General features: G+C 44.8%; 1 protein-coding gene and 1 non-coding gene across 2 annotated transcripts in view; both read left to right on the top strand.

Moving 5' to 3' along the window:
* LOC139537455 (LHFPL tetraspan subfamily member 7 protein-like) overlaps nt 1-19,428 on the top strand; it is a 316,078-nt gene that overhangs the window by 209,082 nt on the left and 87,568 nt on the right. The window lies entirely within an intron of this gene.
* On the top strand, nt 19,032-19,085 carry LOC139538088 (U7 small nuclear RNA). Its single transcript, XR_011667661.1, has one exon. It is a non-coding gene; the product is annotated as a U7 small nuclear RNA (small nuclear RNA).

Raw genomic sequence — 19,428 nt, 5'->3', positions numbered from 1 at the left:
TCTGGCTGACACTGTTGTTGTCAGACCTGGCTATTGTGAATGGGAACTGATGAAGCAGCCTTGGCCTCTCTGAATTTAAATTGTACACTGTCTCGTTTCCACTTGAGATGTAAGTATCTGATGATATGAGTAATGAAAATACAGGATTAATGTGTTTTCCCCCTTTGTAGCTTGTCTACCAACTTGTTTGGACAATTCGGGAGATAGAGATGAGGGGTGTGTGTGTACGTGCATACGTGCCTGCGTGCATGTATGTAGATAGTGACCGCAAATCATTTGGTACGGGAAATGAGCCTCCTCATCAATCAAGTGGCAGTTCGTTAAAGGCTACATCGTCTCCACGGTTACGTGGAGTACCATTCAAAAGTTTGGGTTCACTTAGAAATGTCCTTGTTTTTGAAAGAAAAGCACATTTTTTGTCCATTAAAATAACATCAGATTAATCAGAAATACAGTGTAGACATTGTTAATGTTGTAAATGACTATTGTAGCTGGAAACAGCAGATTTTTTTATGGAATATCTACATAGCCGTACAAAGGCCCTTTATCAGCAACCATCACTCCTGTGTTCCAATGGCACATTGTGTTAGCTAATCCAAGTTTATCATTTTAAAAGGCTAATTGATCATTAGAAAACCCTTTTGCAATTATGTTATCACAGCTGAAAACTGTTGTCCTGATTAAAGAAGCAGGACAACTGGCCTTCTTTAGACTAGATGAGTATCTGGAGCATCAGCATTTGTGGGTTCGAGTACAGGCTCAAAATGGCTAGAAACAAAGGACTTTCTTCTGACACTCGTCAGTCTATTCTTGTTCTGAGAAATGAAGGCTATTCCATGCGAGATATTGCCAAGAAACTGAAGATCGCATACAATGATGTGTACTACTCCCTTCACAGAACAGCGCAAACTGGCTCTAACTAGAATAGAATGAGGAGTGGGAGGCCCCGGTGCACAACCGAGCAAGAGGACAAGTACATTAGAGTGTCTAGTTTGAGAAACAGACGCCTCACAAGTCCTCAAATGGCAGCTTCATTAAATAGTACCCACAAAACACCAGTCTCAACGTCAACAGTGAAGAGGCGACTCCGGGATGCTGGCCTTCTAGGCAGAGTTGCAAAGAAAAAAACATATCTCAGACTGGCCATTCAAAATATATGATTAAGATGGGCAAAAGAACACAGACACTGGACAGAGGAACTCTGCCTAGAAGGCCAGCATTCCAGAGTCGCCTCTTCAAACTTTTGAACGGCAGTGTATATTCTTCATCATCAGCCATAGGAGAGATTACATACTGTAATTCCTTTTTTTATTTGGGCTTCCTGTCCTTACGGATTAAATATATCCAGCAATTGTTTAAACGTCAACTGAACCAACCATCAGAGAGAGAGAAAGAAAGGCCTTGTCTCATTTCTAAACATCCCGATAGACTGAAGGCTATATATGCTGCTGTAAACGGTGTTTATTATTAAGTGACGATAGCTACAGTAGCTATAGTATGTAGCAGTCCCTGTCCTATTGTAATTCATCCACGATTGAGGTGGGCTTACGCATTGTTTCATGGTGAAAATAGCTAGTGCCTGTGTCCGTAAAATAATGTAGGTAGAATACGTCAGGTGTTTACATACAGAACTGTACTAGACACTTGACTGTTGAGTGGAAAGAATATAGCTGGTGAATATATCTGCTGGCCAATACACCAGTCTGAACAGGTGGTTTGCATACCAGCTCCTCTCCATGAGATTGATTTTCCATCTTGTTCAAAAGCTGAGCCTACGCGATGCAAACCATGAATGCATATTGTGTGCTCCACAAATCCATGTCATAGTAGTCGTAACATATGGGCATCGCCCACTAGCCAGGGGGACACATGTCAGTTTATGAGTATGCATTCATAAAAGGGCATATTTAATATGCCAAACAAAGAATCTCAGTGGCCTCATGTCAAGGCTTGGAGACTCTTCCTGTGATTCCCTTCATATACTGTAGTTCTCCTCTTGTTGCCCAAATTGATGACCTATGTCGCACAGCTGAGGGGAGACAAACGGATTGGGTTCAGTCAGTTTAGTCAGTCGTCCTGATGATAGCAAATTTATATATATATAAAAAAGCTGATATCACATTTACGTAAGTATTCAGACCCTTTACTCAGTACTTTGTTGAAGCACTTTTAGCAGTGATTACAGCTTCGAGTCTTCTTGGGTATGACGCTACAAGCTTGGAACGCCTGTATTTGGGGAGTTTCTCCCATTCTTCTCCGCAGATCCTCTCAAGCTCTGTCAGGTTGGATGGGGAGCGTCACTGCACAGCTATTATTATGTCTCTCCAGTGATGTTCGATCGGGTTCAAGTCCGGGCTCTGCCTGGACCACTCAAGGACATTCAGAGACTTGTCCCAAAGCCACTCCTGCATTGTCTTGGCTGTGTGCTTAGGGTCGTTGTCCTGTTGGAAGGTGAACCTTCGCCCCAGTCTGAGGTCCTGAGTGCTCTGGAGTAGGTTTTCAACAAGGATCTCTCTGTAATTTGCTCCGTTCATCTTTCCCTCAATCCTGACTAGTCTCCCAGTCCCTGCAGCTGAAAAACATCCTCACAGCATGATGCTGCCACCACCATGCTTCACCGTAGGGATGGTATCGGTGAGTTGATGAGTGGTGCCTGGTTTCCTCCAGACCTGATGCTTGGCCTTCAGGCCAAAGAGTTCAATATTGGTTTCATCAGACCAGAGAATCATTTTGGCAAACTCCAAATGGCTGTCATATGCATTTTACTGTGGACTGGCTTCTGTCTAGCCACTCTACCATAAAGGCCTGATTGGTGTAGTGCTGCAGAGATGGTTGCTCTTCTGGAAGGTTCTCCCATCTTCACAGAGGAACTCTGGAGCTCTGTCAGTGACCATCGGGTTCTTTGTTACCTCCCTGACCAAGGCCCTGATCGCTCAAACTTCTTCCATTTAAGAATGATGGAGGCCACTGTGTTCTTGGGGACCTTCAATGCTGCAGAAATTATTGCTAACCTTCCCCAGATCTGTGCCTCGACACAATCCTGTCTCGGAGCTCTACGGACAATTCCTTGGACCTCATGGCTTGGTTTTTGCTCTGACATGCACTGTCAACTGTGAGACCTTATGTAGACAGGTGGGTGCATTTCCAAATCATTTCCAATCAATTGAATTCACCACAGGTTGACTCCAATCAAGTTTTAGATACATCTTAAGGATGTTAAATTTCTGAATGTGGGGTGGTCATGACCCCCATCCCCAGTAAAAGTTGCGCCCCTGATGGTAGCTACTTCCCTCTCCTTACTGCGGCATGCGGGAGCGAAGGACACTGTGCCCCGTGTTGTTGTTTTGCCGGCTTGCAGTGCAAACTCTCCCCATTGAGCAGAAGACTGTACGGTGACATCCAGAAGTTATTTCTTGTGTAGGCTGCTATCCTACTTCAAGTGGGATGGAACAAATTGGCCGCGTTAACTACCACAGGCATCATGTGATACTGCTGCACAGTGGGAAGCAACTCACGTCGGCAAGCACCTCGATACAACACCGTTGCACTGCTCATTCTCATCGGCTTGCCGTCACGTAAGCTAATTGGCAAGTCACAGTGATATCTAGATGGTGACCAATAGTACAAATTATTTATCCCTCGCCAATAGATATAAACATCCGTTTCTTTTACAAGTTTTAACTAGCATTATGCTGCTGTTGTTTCCACGCTCGACAGATTGAACCAAATCCATTAGTCTCCACTCGATTCACAGCTGCGCGTCATACGTCATCAATTTGGGTACCAAGCGTGTCTTTATATACCCTCTCCTCTCATCTCCTCCTATCCTCTTTTCTCTGAATATGGGACGGTTCGTATCACTGATTTCTCCAATTACGTGCTGCACCCCTCTACCTCTCTTATTGGTCCTCCAGGCTGTATGAGAGAGAGAGAAAGAGAGAGCTTTTTTTATTAAAAAAATAACTTTATTGGCCCAAATAGTTACATAATTAAAACACAAACATTTCATTTTAATAGACTGGAAAGTTAGAAACAAGTCCCCCTCCTCATCCACTGCACATAGAACTCCCTGACGTACCACACCCCAACAAAATCCCATAGACAGTTCACCAGCCCCCCATATACCGTATAATTGTATAACTGCCTTAATATTGTATAATAGCTTAATTTAGCTGAACCCCAGGATGAGTATCTGCTGCCTTGGCAGCAGCTAATGGGGATCTATAATAAATACAAATACAAATATACACTATATACACTGCTCAAAAAAATTAAGGGAACACTTAAACAACACAATGTCAATCACACTTCTGTGAAATCAAACTGTCCACTTAGGAAGCAACACTGATTGACAATAAATTTCACATGCTGTTGTGCAAATGGAATAGACAACAGGTGGAAATTATAGGCAATTAGCAAGACACCCCCAATAAAGGAGTGGTTCTGCAGGTGGTGACCACAGACCACTTCTCAGTTCCTATGCTTCCTGGCTGATGTTTTGGTCACTTTTGAATGCTGGCGGTGCTCTCACTCTAGTGGTAGCATGAGACGGAGTCTACAACCCACACAAGTGGCTCAGGTAGTGCAGCTCATCCAGGATGGCACATCAATGCGAGCTGTGGCAAGAAGGTTTGCTGTGTCTGTCAGCGTAGTGTCCAGAGCATGGAGGCGCTACCAGGAGACAGGCCAGTACATCAGGAGACGTGGAGGAGGCCGTAGGAGGGCAACAACCCAGCAGCAGGACCGCTACCTCCGCCTGTGTGCAAGGAGGAGCAGGAGGAGCACTGCCAGAGCCCTGCAAAATGACCTCCAGCAGGCCACAAATGTGCATGTGTCTGCTCAAACGGTCAGAAACAGACTCCATGAGGGTGGTATGAGGGCCCGACGTCCACAGGTGGGGATTGTGCTTACAGCCCAACACCGTGCAGGACGTTTGGCATTTGCCAGAGAACACCAAGATTGGCAAATTCGCCACTGGCGCCCTGTGCTCTTCACAGATGAAAGCAGGTTCACACTGAGCACATGTGACAGACGTGACAGAGTCTGGAGACGCCGTGGAGAACGTTCTGCTGCCTGCAACATCCTCCAGCATGACCGGTTTGGCGGTGGGTCAGTCATGGTGTGGGGTGGCATTTCTTTGGGGGGCCGCACAGCCCTCCATGTGCTCGCCAGAGGTAGCCTGACTGCCATTAGGTACCGAGATGAGATCCTCAGACCCCTTGTGAGACCATATGCTGGTGCGGTTGGCCCTGGGTTCCTCCTAATGCAAGACAATGCTAGACCTCATGTGGCTGGAGTGTGTCAGCAGTTCCTGCAAGAGGAAGGCATTGATGCTATGGACTGGCCCGCCCGTTCCCCAGACCTGAATCCAATTGAGCACATCTGGGACATCATGTCTCGCTCCATCCACCAACGCCACGTTGCACCACAGACTGTCCTCATCAGGAGCATGCCCAGGCGTTGTAGGGAGGTCATACAGGCACGTGGAGGCCACACACACTACTGAGCCTCATTTTGACTTGTTTTAAGGACATTACATCAAAGTTGGATCAGCCTGTAGTGTGGTTTTCCACTTTAATTTTGAGTGTGACTCCAAATCCAGACCTCCATGGGTTGATACATTTGATTTCCATTGATCATTTTTGTGTGATTTTGTTGTCAGCACATTCAACTATGTAAATAAAAAAGTATTTAATAAGAATATTTCATTCATTCAGATCTAGGATGTGTTATTTTAGTGTTCCCTTTATTTTTTTGAGCAGTGTATATAAAAGTATGTGGACACCCCTTCAAATAAGTGGATTTGGCTATTTCAGCCACACCCGTTGCTGACAGGTGTATAAAATAGAGCACACAGCCATACAATATACATAGACAAACATTGGCAGCCTTACTGAAGAGCTCAATGTCTTTCAACGTGGCACCGTCAAAGGATGCCACCTTTCCAACAAGTCAGTTCGTCAAATATCTGCCCTGCTAGAGCTGCCCCGGTCAACAGTATGGGCTGTTATTGTGAAGTGGAAACATCTAGGAGCCACAACGGCTCAACCACGAAGTGGTAGGCCACATAAGCTCACAGAATGGGACCGTCGAGTGCTAAAACACGTAGCGTGTAAAAATCGTCTTTCCTCGGTTGCAACATTCACTACCAAGTTCCAAACTGCCTCTGGAAGCAACGTCAACACAAGAACTGTGAAATGGGTTTCTATGCCGAGCAGCCGCACACAAGCCTACGATCACCATGTGCAATCCCAAGCGTTAGCTGGAGTGGTGTAAAGCACGCCGCCATTGGACTCTGGAGCAGTGGAAACGCGTTGTCTGGAGTGATGATTCACGCTTCACCATCTGGCAGTCCGACGGATGAATCTGGGTTTGGCAGATGCCAGGAGAACGCTACCTGCCCGAATACATAGTGCCAATTATAAAGTTTGGTGGAGGAAGAATAATGGTCTGTGGCTGTTTTTCAGGGTTCAGGCTAGGCCCCTTAGTTCCAGTGAAGGGAAATTTTAACGCTACAGCCTACAATGACATTCTAGAGGATTCTGTGCTTCCAACTTTGAGGCAACAGTTTGGGGAAAGCCCTTTCCTGTTTCAGCATGACAATGGCCCCGTGCACAAAGCAAGGTCCATACAGAAATGGTTTGTTGAGATTGGTGTGGAAGAACTTGACTGGCCTGCACCGAGACTTGACCTCAACCCCATTGAATACCTTTGGGATGAATTGGAATGCCAACTGCAAGCCTAATCGCTAACATCAGTTCCGACCTCACTAATGTTCTTGTGGCTGAATGGAGGCAAGTCCCTGCATCAATGTGTAAAGCCTTCCCAGAAGAGTGGAGGCTGTTATAGCAGCAAAGGGGGGACCAACTCCATATTAATGCCCATGGAATGAGATGTTCAGGTGTCCACATACTTTTGGTCATGTAGTGTACGTACATGCTCCAGTTTCAGTAGCACAACTCTGGGGTCTGTACACCCCGCCTCTGCAGCTCATGTTTCTTAGTCTTCCACATTACTATTTTTGCCTGCCACAACAGGTAATTTACTCGGCAGGCCCTTCGCTATTGGCTACGCTATACTTAGGTCCTCCAACGTATAACTCCAGAGTCAGCCCCAACCTTAGGCCTGTACACCACCCACCCAGGACAGAAAACAACCCTACAAGGCTGGAATAAGGGATAAAAAGATGATGCACATATCGACGTGCTCCAGATCCAACAGGAACAAGTGCCTGTCATACCCAAGGTCCCCTGCTCTCTTCAGAAAAGCCCAAACAGTGTCTCTCCAGCACATCGCCTGCTGTGCAGCTTGTAGATGGAAAGCTGTCACTCTGGACCCAATGTCCACCAGCCCTTGCCCACCCTCATGCAAAGGGAGGTGTAACACTGCTGCGTGTGTCCAGTGTTGACCAAAATAAATCAAACAGTATCCTCTAAAGTTGCTTGACAAGACTCTGTGGGGGTTCTAACACCATCAGTCTGTGCCAGACCATAGAAGCAGCCAAGTTGTTAGTGACCAGGACCCTTCCCCTGAAAGACATCAGTGGCAACAACCACCGCCATTTAGACAACTTAGCCGCAACCTTATCCACGAACCCCTCATAGATTCTCTCCTGATCCTGCTCTGCCCCACTGTAGCCCCCCAGGAAGAGTAGGAGATCCTGCTCTGCCCCACTGTAGCCCCCCAGGAAGACTAGGAGATCCTGCTCTGCCCCGCTGTAGCCCCCCAGGAAGACTAGGAGATCCTGCTCTGCCACGCTGTAGCCCCCCAGGAAGACTAGGAGATCCTGCTCTGCCCCGCTGTAGCCCCCCAGGAAGACTAGGAGATCCTGCTCTGCCCCGCTGTAGCCCCCCAGGAAGACTAGGAGATCCTGCTCTGCCCCGCTGTAGCCCCCCAGGAAGACTAGGAGATCCTGCTCTGCCCCGCTGTAGCCCCCCAGGAAGACTAGGAGATCCTGCTCTGCCCCGCTGTAGCCCCCCCAGGAAGACTAGGAGATCCTGCTCTGCCCCGTTGTAGCCCCCCAGGAAGACTAGGAGATCCTGCTCTGCCCCGCTGTAGCCCCCCAGGAAGACTAGGAGATCCTGCTCTGCCCCATCTTACCTTAATCAGACCCTCACTCTTATCCCAAAGAGAGAAGGGGGAGAGAGTGAGAGAGAGAGAGGGGGGAGGAGAAGTAGAAATCGATATACATGATTTATACAAGTGCGGCTGCGTGAAGGGACTGGAGTTATTTTTTATTTATGAATGCTTCAATAGCGATGCGGCCAGATGTTAAGCTGTGCGGGGATCTCATCTCACCAGAGTCACTCTCCACTGGCTATAAAGCCAGAGGGGAGGGGAGGGGAGGGGAGGGGAGGGGAGGAGGGGAGAGGGTCTGTGAGAAATACAAGGGAGGAGACATGCTTGAGAGAGAGAGAGAGAGAGAGAGAGAGAGAGAGAGACTATTATTATTGCTGTTAATCCCACCATTTATTTATATATAAATATATATATATTTTGTGTATATATATACATATATATTTTATTTAAATTTTTCGATATGTATACTTTGACAATGTAAGTAATAATAACTTGCCATGTCAATAAAGTCAATTGAATTGAATTGAATTGAATTGAATTGAATTGAGAGAGAGAGAGAGAGAGAGAGAGAGAGAGAGAGAGAGAGAGAGAGAGAGGTCGTGGGTTTGGGGGCGGTTGGCGGCAAGGCTTCTGTTATGTCAGATTTGTATGGTTCATCAAAGAAAAAATACAGAGCAGGCATAATTTGCTTGGGTTGGTGTTTCCGTCTGCCATGTCTTGTTCATCTTGGGAGTGGAAATGCTCTTTGTTTTCTCTTCTGTCAACATCAAATCAAAATCTAATCAAATCAAATGTTATTTGTTGTATGCTTCGTAAACAACAGGTGTGGACTAACAGTGAAATGCTTACTAACGGGCCCATCCCAACATTGCAGAGAGATATTTTGTTGTTGTTGAAATAATAGAAAAGTAAAACACGTAAAATGTCAAATAATTATGGATACACAATGAGTAATGGTAACTTGGCTATATACAAGGGGTACCAGTACAGAGTCGATGTGCAGGGGTACTAGGTAATTGAGGTAGATATCTACATATAACTAGGAATAAAGTGACAGATAGTAAACAGTAGCAGCAGTGTATGTGATGAGCCAAAAAAGTTAGTGCAAAAAGGGTCAATACAGATAGTCCTTGTAGCTTTTTGGTTAACGATTTAACTAACTAATGGCTTGGGGGAAGAAGCTGTTCCGGCTCCTATTGGTACCATACCAAGCGGTGATGCAACCAGTCAAGATGCTCTCAATGGTGCAGCTGTATAACTTTTTGAGGATCTGAGGGCCCATGCCAATTTTCAGGCTCCTGAGGAGGAAAAGGTGTTGTTGTGCCCTCTTGATAGATCCTTAGTGATGTTGGCACCGAGGAACTTGTAGCTCTCGATCCACTCCACTACATCCCGTCAATGTGAATGGGGGTGTGCTCGGCCCTCCGTTTCCTGTAGTCCACGATCAGCCCCTTTGTCTTACTGACATTGAGGGAGAGGTTGTTGTCCTGGGATCACGCTGCCAGGTCTCTGACCTACTACCTATAGGCTCTCACGGGTTCCCCTTTGTAATCGGTGATAGTTTGCAAGCCTTGCCACATCCGACGAGCAACAGAGCTGGTGTATTAGGATTCGATCTTAGTCCTGTATTGACGCTTTGCCTGTTTGATGGTTTGACGAAGGGCGTAGCAGGATTTCTTACAAGCGTTCGGATTAGTGTCCCGCTCCATGAATGCGGCAGCTCTAGCGTTTAGCTCAGTGAGGGTGTTGCCTGTAATCCATGGCTTCTGGTTGGCATATGTACATACTGTTACAGTGGAGACGACGTAGTCGATACACTTATTAATGAAGCCAGTGAATGATGTGGTAAACTCCTCAATGCAATCGGATCAGTCCAGGAATATATTCCAGTCTGTGTTAGCGAAACAGTCCTGTAGCTTAGCATCCGCTTCATTGGACCACTTCTGTATTGAGCGCGTCACTGGTACTTATTGTTTAAGTTTTTGCTCGTTAGCAGGAATCAGGAGTATAGAGTTTTGGTCAGATTTGCCAAATGGAGGGCGAGCTTTGTATGCATCTCTGTGCGTGGAGTAAAAGTGATGTTGAGTTTTTTCGCATCTAGTTGCACAGGTGACATGCTGGTAGAAATGAGGTAAAACGGATTTAAGTTTTCCTGCATTAAAATATCCGACCACTAGGATCGCTGCCTCTGAATGAGCATTTTGTTGTTTGCTTATGGTCTTACACAGCTCATTGAGTGTGGTCTTATTGCCAGCATTGGTTTGTGGTGGTTAATAAACAGCAATGAAAAATATGGATGAAAACTCTCTTGTGCCCGGTTTCCCAATAACGATGGAACTTAAGTGTTTGAACAATGCATCTATCCTACAACGGCCGAAGATGTATAATGTGTTTCCCTAAACGCATTATAGGATCAGCTTTCTCCATTCAAATCTTACCAGTATAATTATTTATACTGACGACGGATCAGCTTCTAGAAAGATATGACCACCTACGCCTGCAAATATTGAGGCGGCTTATTCTAATGCTTACCCAATAAAAATGCACTAAATCACCAATTTAGCACATTATTGCACACGTTAGGCCACACATCATGAAATGTTTAAATACTAATAGCCTACAAGTAGTAAAATAGATCTCAATTGATTGAACATGAAATATACTTCAATATGACTGAAATAGGTCTATTGCCTACTGTTTATATTTGAATGCAGTCATCTCGGATTTCATTTGAAGCATATTTTTATACGTTGCTTGTTTGTATCAATTGCAAAGACATTGTCAACTTTGTATTTGCAGTCAACTTTGTTCTGAAGTTATCAGTGGTCATGACAGACAGATAATCCAAGTGATTGTATGTTTAGTGGAGTTCTTCTGTGTATAAGGGCAAAAAAGCATCTAACGACACGCTTAGCTGTTCTACCAGTGGTCTGAAGCAGGTGTTAGATTCAAGTTCTACGTTAATAACGTTTTATTTGGGAAACAGCTTGGAGATTTAATGATGCTCCTACTGAAGGTTCTAACGAAGAACTTATCCTTAAGATGCTTTTGGGACTCTGGGCCCTGGTAAATAGTATGGTCTACAGATTATCATGAGGTATTCTAAATCAGGCGAGCAGAACCTCGAGACTTCCTTAATATTGGGTTCCCGAATGGTGCAGTGGTCTAAGGCACTGTAGCTCAGTGTTAGAGGTGTCACTACAGATCCTGGTTCAATTCCAGGCTGTATCATAACTGTCCGTGATTGGGAGTCCCATAGGGTGGAGCACAATTGGCCCAGTGTTGTCTGGGTTTGGCCGTCATTGTAAATAATAATTGGTTCTTAACTGACTTGCCTGGTTAAATTAGAGATTGTGCTCTCGCTGTTGTTAGCAAAGAGACACACACCACCCCCTTTGAGCTTCCACAACGCTGCTGTCCTGCCGATGCGTAGAATAAACAGCTAGAATATTATGTTTGTTCAGCCAAGATTTCAAGAAACATAGAATATTACAGTTCTTCAGTTTGTTCTCTAGTGATTGTACATTCGCCTATAGAACAGAGTGTAAAGGCTCATTATTTCCTCACCGCCGCAGTTTTATCAGGGTACCCGCACGTCGGCCTCTATATGGACGTCTCTTTAGGGCCTGGTCCGGGGTGAGTAGTATGTTCTGTGCAGCCAAGTCATTAAAATGTACATTAGTGATCGCTGTTCTGATGTCCAGAAGCTCTTTTCGGTCATAGGAAACGATGCCGAACACATTATGTACAAGAAAAGTTAAGATCAACGCAAAAAAATTTAAAAATATCAGAATTGGTCAGGAGCCCGTAAAACGGCCGTTATACATTCCAGCGCTGTTCTCGAAACCTCTCATCCAGAGAAGCTCAAGACACATTTTGATAATGAACTATGTCAACCTCTGGTGATCAGAGCCACGCATTACCATGATCTCAAATTAACATGGGAATAGATATGAAACACATATTTTATAATAGCACCAATAAAGATGCTAGTGTAATGATATTGAAAATATGAGTCATCACAGAGGGGAGAAAGTGCTTCAGTTCATGTTACACTGGGGTTTAGTGTGGCTGGTCTGTTATCCCCCACATTCCAATACTCCTCTAACACTGGCTTCATCACAACATGGCAATCTTGCTGACAAATCTCTTAGCCCTAGGCTTTAGGGTGGTGTGTGTGTGTGTGCATGCGTGTCTGTGTGCTTGTGTGTGTAAGTGTCTGTGTGTGCACATGTGTGTGCATACGTATATGTTTATGTGTGAGAGAGTGTTATGGATAGATGTGTGAACTGTAAAAGGAGGAAAAGGTTATGCCATGACCAGGTCACTGGAGCCCCCAGGCAACGAGAACTTATTTTACACCCCCAGTTTAATCTAGTCTAACCTTTGTCAGTGGTGGAAAAAGTACTCATGTGTCATACTTGAGTAAAAGTAAAGATACCTTAATAGAAAATGACTCAAGTAAAAGTGAAAGTCACCCAGCAAAATACCACTTGAGTAAAAGTCTAAAAGTTGGTTTTAAATATACTTACGTATCAAAGTAAATGTTATTGCTAAAATATACTTACGTATCAAAAGTGAAAGTATAAATCATTTCAAATTTCTTATATTAAGCAAACCAGACAGCACCATTTTCTTGTTTTTTTATTTACGGATAGCCAGGGGCACACTCCAACACTCAAACATCTTTACAAACGAAGCATTTGTGTTTAGTGAGTCCTCTAGATCAGAGGCTGTAGGGATGACTAGGGATGTTCTCTTGATAAGTGCGTGAATTTGACAATTGTCCTGTCCTGCTAAGCATTCAAAATGTAACGAGTATTTTTGGGTGTCAAGGAAAATGTATGGCGTAAAAGGTACATTATTTTAGGAATGTAGTGAAGTAAAACTAAAAGTTGTCAGAAATATAAATAGTAAACTACAGATACCCCAAAAACGACTTAAGTAGTACTTAAAAGTATTTTTACTGAAGTACTTTACGCCGCTGTCCTTTGTTGCTCAGTTGCTAGAGCATGGCGCTTGTAAAGCCAGCGTAGTGGGTTTGATTCCTGGGACCACCCATATGTAAAATGTATGCACGCATGACTGTAAATCTTTGGAAAAAAGCATCTGCTAAATGGCATATATTATTATTATATATTATTATTATTATTATTATCTTAACAGCTAACGGAGGCTGGCTGGCATAGCAGCAGAACCACATTTCAAGCGTCATATAACCAGAGCTTGTTCCATCTCAGGCCGTGTGATCATTCCTCTCTAAGCCGACAACCTGCTTCTGCCTCTCTTCCTCGTTCTCTCCCTCTCTCATGCTCTGTGTATGCGGTACAGATCCTCTGTAATTCCATGTGGCTCAGTTGGTAGAGCATAGTGCTTGCAACGCCAAGGTTGTGGGTTTGATTCCCACAGGGGATGAAAATATGGTAATATATGCATTCACCACTGTAAGTTGCTCTGGATAAGAGTGTCTGCTAAATGACTAAAATGTAATCCTTGTAGACGCCTGCTATGTATTGTTTTTAAATCGGTGAGCTCTACAAGGTCAATTAAGATTTAATCAGTGAGCTAGCGATCACACAGGCAGTAAAAAGAGAGAGAAGACAGTGGAAATGAGCTCAGGGAATCATTGAGGCAAAGCAATAAGAAGGCGATGAGAGTATTGCTTAAATGTTTATAAAGGGCTTGAGAAAACAAGTTTGACATTTCTCTGGAACGCGGGCTGATATAACCGACATGACACTCAGCGTTTATTATTCTCCCACGGCAAGCTCATTATCTAAATTGAAGCAATTAGTCATATGAAGGCTGTATACTTGACATTTGGCTGCAGCAGACACTTAAAGTAGAGAAGGGTATTGATATTTCTACTGGCACGACCTACAGTAAGAAGGGAACGGTGCTGGTAGTTTATTCTCTATCACGACCTACAGTAAGAAGGGAACGGTGCTGGTAGTTTATTCTCTATTACGACCTACAGTAAGAAGGGAACGGTGCTGGTAGTTTATTCTCTATCACGACCTACAGTAAGAAGGGAACGGTGCTGGTAGTTTATTCTCTATCACGACCTACAGTAAGAAGGGAACGGTGCTGGTAGTTTATTCTCTATTACGACCTACAGTAAGAAGGGAACGGTGCTGGTAGTTTATTCTCTATTACGACCTACAGTAAGAAGGGAACGGTGCTGGTAGTTTATTCTCTATCACGACCTACAGTAAGAAGGGAACGGTGCTGGTAGTTTATTCTCTATCACGACCTACAGTAAGAAGGGAACGGTGCTGGTAGTTTATTCTCTATCACGACCTACAGTAAGAAGGGAACGGTGCTGGTGGTTTATTCTCTATTACGACCTACAGTAAGAAGGGAACGGTGCTGGTAGTTTATTCTCTATTACGTCCTACAGTAAGAAGGGAACGGTGCTGGTAGTTTATTCTCTATTACGACCTACAGTAAGAAGGGAACGGTGCTGGTAGTTTATTCTCTATCACGACCTACAGTAAGAAGGGAACGGTGCTGGTGGTTTATTCTCTATCACGACCTACAGTAAGAAGGGAAAGGTGCTGGTAGTTTATTCTCCATTACGACCTACAGTAAGAAGGGAACGGTGCTGGTAGTTTATTCTCTATTACAACCTACAGTAAGAAGGGAACGGTGCTGGTAGTTTATTCTCTATTATGACCTACAGTAAGAAGGGAACGGTGCTGGTAGTTTATTTTCTAGCACGACCTACAGTAAGAAGGGAACGGTGCTGGTAGTTTATTCTCTATCACGACCTACAGTAAGAAGGGAACGGTGCTGGTAGTTTATTCTCTATTACGACCTACAGTAAGAAGGGAACGGTGCTGGTAGTTTATTCTCTATTACGACCTACAGTAAGAAGGGAACGGTGCTGATGGTTTATTCTCTATCACGACCTACAGTAAGAAGGGAACGGTGCTGGTAGTTTATTCTCTATTACGACCTACAGTAAGAAGGGAACGGTGCTGATGGTTTATTCTCTATCACGACCTACAGTAAGAAGGGAACGGTGCTGATGGTTTATTCTCTATCACGACCTACAGTAAGAAGGGAACGGTGCTGGTAGTTTATTCTCTATTACGACCTACAGTAAGAAGGGAACGGTGCTGGTAGTTTATTCTCTATCACGACCTACAGTAAGAAGGGAACGGTGCTGGTAGTTTATTCTCTATTACGACCTACAGTAAGAAGGGAACGGTGCTGGTGGTTTATTCTCTATTACGACCTACAGTAAGAAGGGAACGGTGCTGGTAGTTTATTCTCTATTACGTCCTACAGTAAGAAGGGAACGGTGCTGGTAGTTTATTCTCTATTACGACCTACAGTAAGAAGGGAACGGTGCTGGTAGTTTATTCTCTATCACGACCTACAGTAAGAAGGGAACGGTGCGGGTAGTTTATTCTCTATTACGACCTACAGTAAGAAGGGAACGGTGCTGGTAGTTTATTCTCTATTACGACCTACAGTAAGAAGGGAACGGTGCTGGTAGTTTATTCTCTATTACGACCTACAGTAAGAAGGGAACGGTGCTGGTAGTTTATTCGCTATTACGACCTACAGTAAGAAGGGAACGGTGCTGATGGTTTATTCTCTATCACGACCTACAGTAAGAAGGGAACGGTGCTGGTAGTTTATTCTCTATCACGACCTACAGTAAGAAGGGAACGGTGCTGGTAGTTTATTCTCTATCACGACCTACAGTAAGAAGGGAACGGTGCTGGTAGTTTATTCTCTATCACGACCTACAGTAAGAAGGGAACGGTGCTGGTAGTTTATTCTCTATCACGACCTACAGTAAGAAGGGAACGGTGCTGGTAGTTTATTCTCTATCACGACCTACAGTAAGAAGGGAACGGTGCTGGTAGTTTATTCTCTATCACGACCTACTGATGTTGCTTTTTTAGCTAAATAAAAGAAGAATGAAATGTGATTAGAGTGGTTTAGTTCATAACTGTGGTTCTAACTTGGTGCTTACTAAGAGCCCATATGTGATATTAAGGCTCAAGGGAGGAAAAATCTCTTCCTCCTGACTATTTATATGCAAATAACTCAAGAAAGACGTCCTGACCCGTTTCGGGCTCTGATAAGGAAAAATCCATATTGTTTTTAGATAAGCCTTGTGATGAAATACTCAGTACCTAGTTGTGACAGTCTCTCATCTCACTGAAATAGGAGCGTCTCTCTGTGTGTCAGTGAGTCTATGTGTAACGCTGCAGACAGGCTGGCAGACAGGCAGACAGGCAGGCAGGCAGACAGGCAGGCAGACAGGCAGGCAGGCAGGCAGGCAGGCAGACAGACAGACAGACAGACCGACCGACCGACCGACCGACCGACCGACCGACCGACCGACCGACCGACCGACCGACCGACCGACCGACCGGCCGGCCGGCCGGCCGGCCGGCACGCAGCTAGCTAGAGAGGCAGACAGACAGGCAGACAGACAGGCAGACAGACAGGCAGGCAGGCAGACAGACAGGCAGACAGACAGGCAGGCAGGCAGACAGGCAGGCAGGCAGACAGGTAGGCAGGTAGGCAGGCAGGCAGGCAGGCAGGCAGGCAGGCAGGCAGCTAGCTAGCTAGAGAGGCAGACAGACAGACAGGCAGACAGACAGGCAGACAGACAGGCAGGCAGGCAGACAGGCAGGCTACGGTCTAGACAGGTAGGCATGGTAGGCAGGCAAGGTTCCGGCACGGCTACGGCAGGCAGGCAGGTAGGTAGGCAGGCAGACAGGCAGACAGGCAGGCAGGCAGACAGGCAGGCAGGCAGACAGAGAGGCTGTTATGGTGAGTCAGCTTTATGAATCTGAGATATTGGATTTGTGATTCCCCTGCCTGAATTGTCTCTTCTGAGTCTTTTACTGTGCATTAAACAGGTGTGAAGGGACATTATAGAGGACCTTATGCTGGCTGTTGTCTTACTGTGCTACAGTACAGGCCATGCAGGCGTTGAGGAGCCTTTGCTCTCCCTGCTCTACAGTTGGGCCCATGTTTCTGCTCACCTAATGTAAGAGGCATGGATAGAAAGAGGGAGGTTGATACACGGATCAACATAGAAGGACAGTTACAGATGAACGTGGATGAACTATAGATCAGCAACAAGACGTAACTAAGCCTAGGCCTGTTTCCGTTTCCTTGTGGTTTCTAACCCTGCCATTCAGCTCTGGGCCCGTATCTACAAAACAAAGTGTCTCAGAGTAGGAGTGCTGATCTAGCATCAGTTTTGACTTATGGATCATGATGAAAAAGATTGTATGGAAAGATCCTAGATCAACAATACTACTCAGAGACGTGTTGTGGATATGGGCCCTGATCTCACGTACCAGCTAATCACTCTGCTTGTCATTTACTCGCCATACCGTTTCCATTATCGTAATATCCCTGGCTTACGATCCCATCTAAGAGGCCAATAGCGTCTCCATTTCAGATGACTAATAAAGCAAAGTGAGCCCACAGAGAGAGAGAGGGATAGCGGGAAGGAAAGGCTTTAGGTAAAGCCTGTTTAGTGGGGACCCATTAGGAAAATTGTGAGGAGGTGGGCGTGACGTGTGTGTGTGTCTGTCTGTCTGTCTGTCTGTGTTTGTTTGTGTGTGTGTGTGTGTGTGTGTGTGTGTGTGTGTGTGTGTGTGTGTGTGTGTGTGTGTGTGTGTGTGTGTGTGTGTGTGTGTGTGTGTGTGTGTGTGTGTGTGTGTGTGTGTGTGTGTGTGTGTGTGTAAGGAGCTGGGACAGATGTATGGTAGGAATAATTCATTAGGAGTTAATGGGATTTCAGCTGGGCTTGTGCTCTCTGTGTGTGTGTGTGTGTGTGTGTGTGTGTGTGTGTGTGTGTGTGTGTGTGTGTGTGTGTGTGTGTGTGTGTGTGTGTGTGTGTGTGTGTGTGTGTGTGTGTGTGTGTGTGTGTGTGTGTGTGTGTGTGTGTGTGTGTGTGTGTGTGTGTGTGTGTTGCTGCCTGCCTGCCTGCCTGTTTACCACACCCACCCACAGCAAATGAATTATTTATGTAATGCTGCGTTACAATGGAACAGGCAAACAAAGACTTGGATTAAGGAAAGGAGGGTCAGAAAGGAGTGAGGAGAGGAAAGGAGGGGCAGAAGGAGAGAGGAGAGGAAAGGAGGGGTAGAAAGGAGAGGAGAAGAAAGGAAAGAAGAGCGTTTCCCTATTCACATAGACCCTTCATTTAATCTCCTACTGTTTGATCTGAGATTAGACAAGGTCATTTGCATTTGCAGTCTGATTATTTTACACACTGTTGCCGGGCCCACAGAGGGAAGGCAGAAGGAGATGCAGACAAGAGCTATTAAGCTTTAAATGAGAAACGGTGTGTGTGTGTGTGTGTGTGTGTGTGTGTGTGTGTGTGTGTGTGTGTGTGTGTGTGTGTGTGTGTGTGTGTGTGTGTGTGTGTGTGTGTGTGTGTGTGTGTGTGGGCGTGTGTGTGGGCGTGTGTGTGTGTGTGGGCGTGTGTCTGTATACATTTCTGTGTGTATATGAGTTCCCTTCGCAAGCCAGCCTACAAAAACTACAGTTTACTGTAGAATTTGGTAGTAAGCTGTAGCATACTGCAGAATACTAGACTACACATTGTAGTGTCCCTCGACCATGTGTAGTACTTAGTATAGAATATTGTAGTATACTGTAGAATACTATAGTAAATAGTATGGTATTATCCACAAAAAAACACAGTAGTAAATACTACCGAAATGTCCGCAGAAACACTACAGTCCGCAAAAACATTTTTTTTTAAAACTATAGTAAATACTACAGTATTTCATTTGCACAAACCCTGCCAATTCTCCTCCACCGTATCCCAATTTGTACCACCCGTAAGTGAGAAACTTACATGCCAAGTATAGACCATATATTGTGTTCCCTACAAGTTATAGAAAAGACCAGGAGTGTCTGAGCTCCGTTCAGAACCCAGTCTTACCTACCTGCAGGTTATGTAAATTTCCTCTTTTAGTATTTCTCCAGTAGGTTTCTTTAAGGATAAAGCCCCCCACTTTTATGTCAAAGATTATAAAACAAGAACACTTAGGTAGATACTAGGGTTGCACATTTTGGGGAATATTCAGATGTGGAAACTTTCCGTGGGAATTAAAGGGAATATATTTATTTTATTTTCATTTATTTCACCTTTATTTAACCAGGTAGGCAAGTTGAGAACAAGTTCTCATTTACAATTGCGACCTGGCGAAGATAAAGCAAAGCAGTTCGACTCATACAACAACACAGAGTTACACATGGAGTAAAACAAACATACAGTCAATAATACAGTAGAAAAATAAGTCTATAAACAATGTGAGCAAATGAGGTGAGATAAGGGAGGTAAAGGCAAAAAAA

Source organism: Salvelinus alpinus, chromosome 13, assembly GCF_045679555.1.
Source record: "Salvelinus alpinus chromosome 13, SLU_Salpinus.1, whole genome shotgun sequence".
Lineage (NCBI taxonomy): Eukaryota > Metazoa > Chordata > Actinopteri > Salmoniformes > Salmonidae > Salvelinus > Salvelinus alpinus.
Note: the sequence above shows the minus strand (reverse complement) of the source record. Positions and strands in the feature narration are given on the sequence as shown.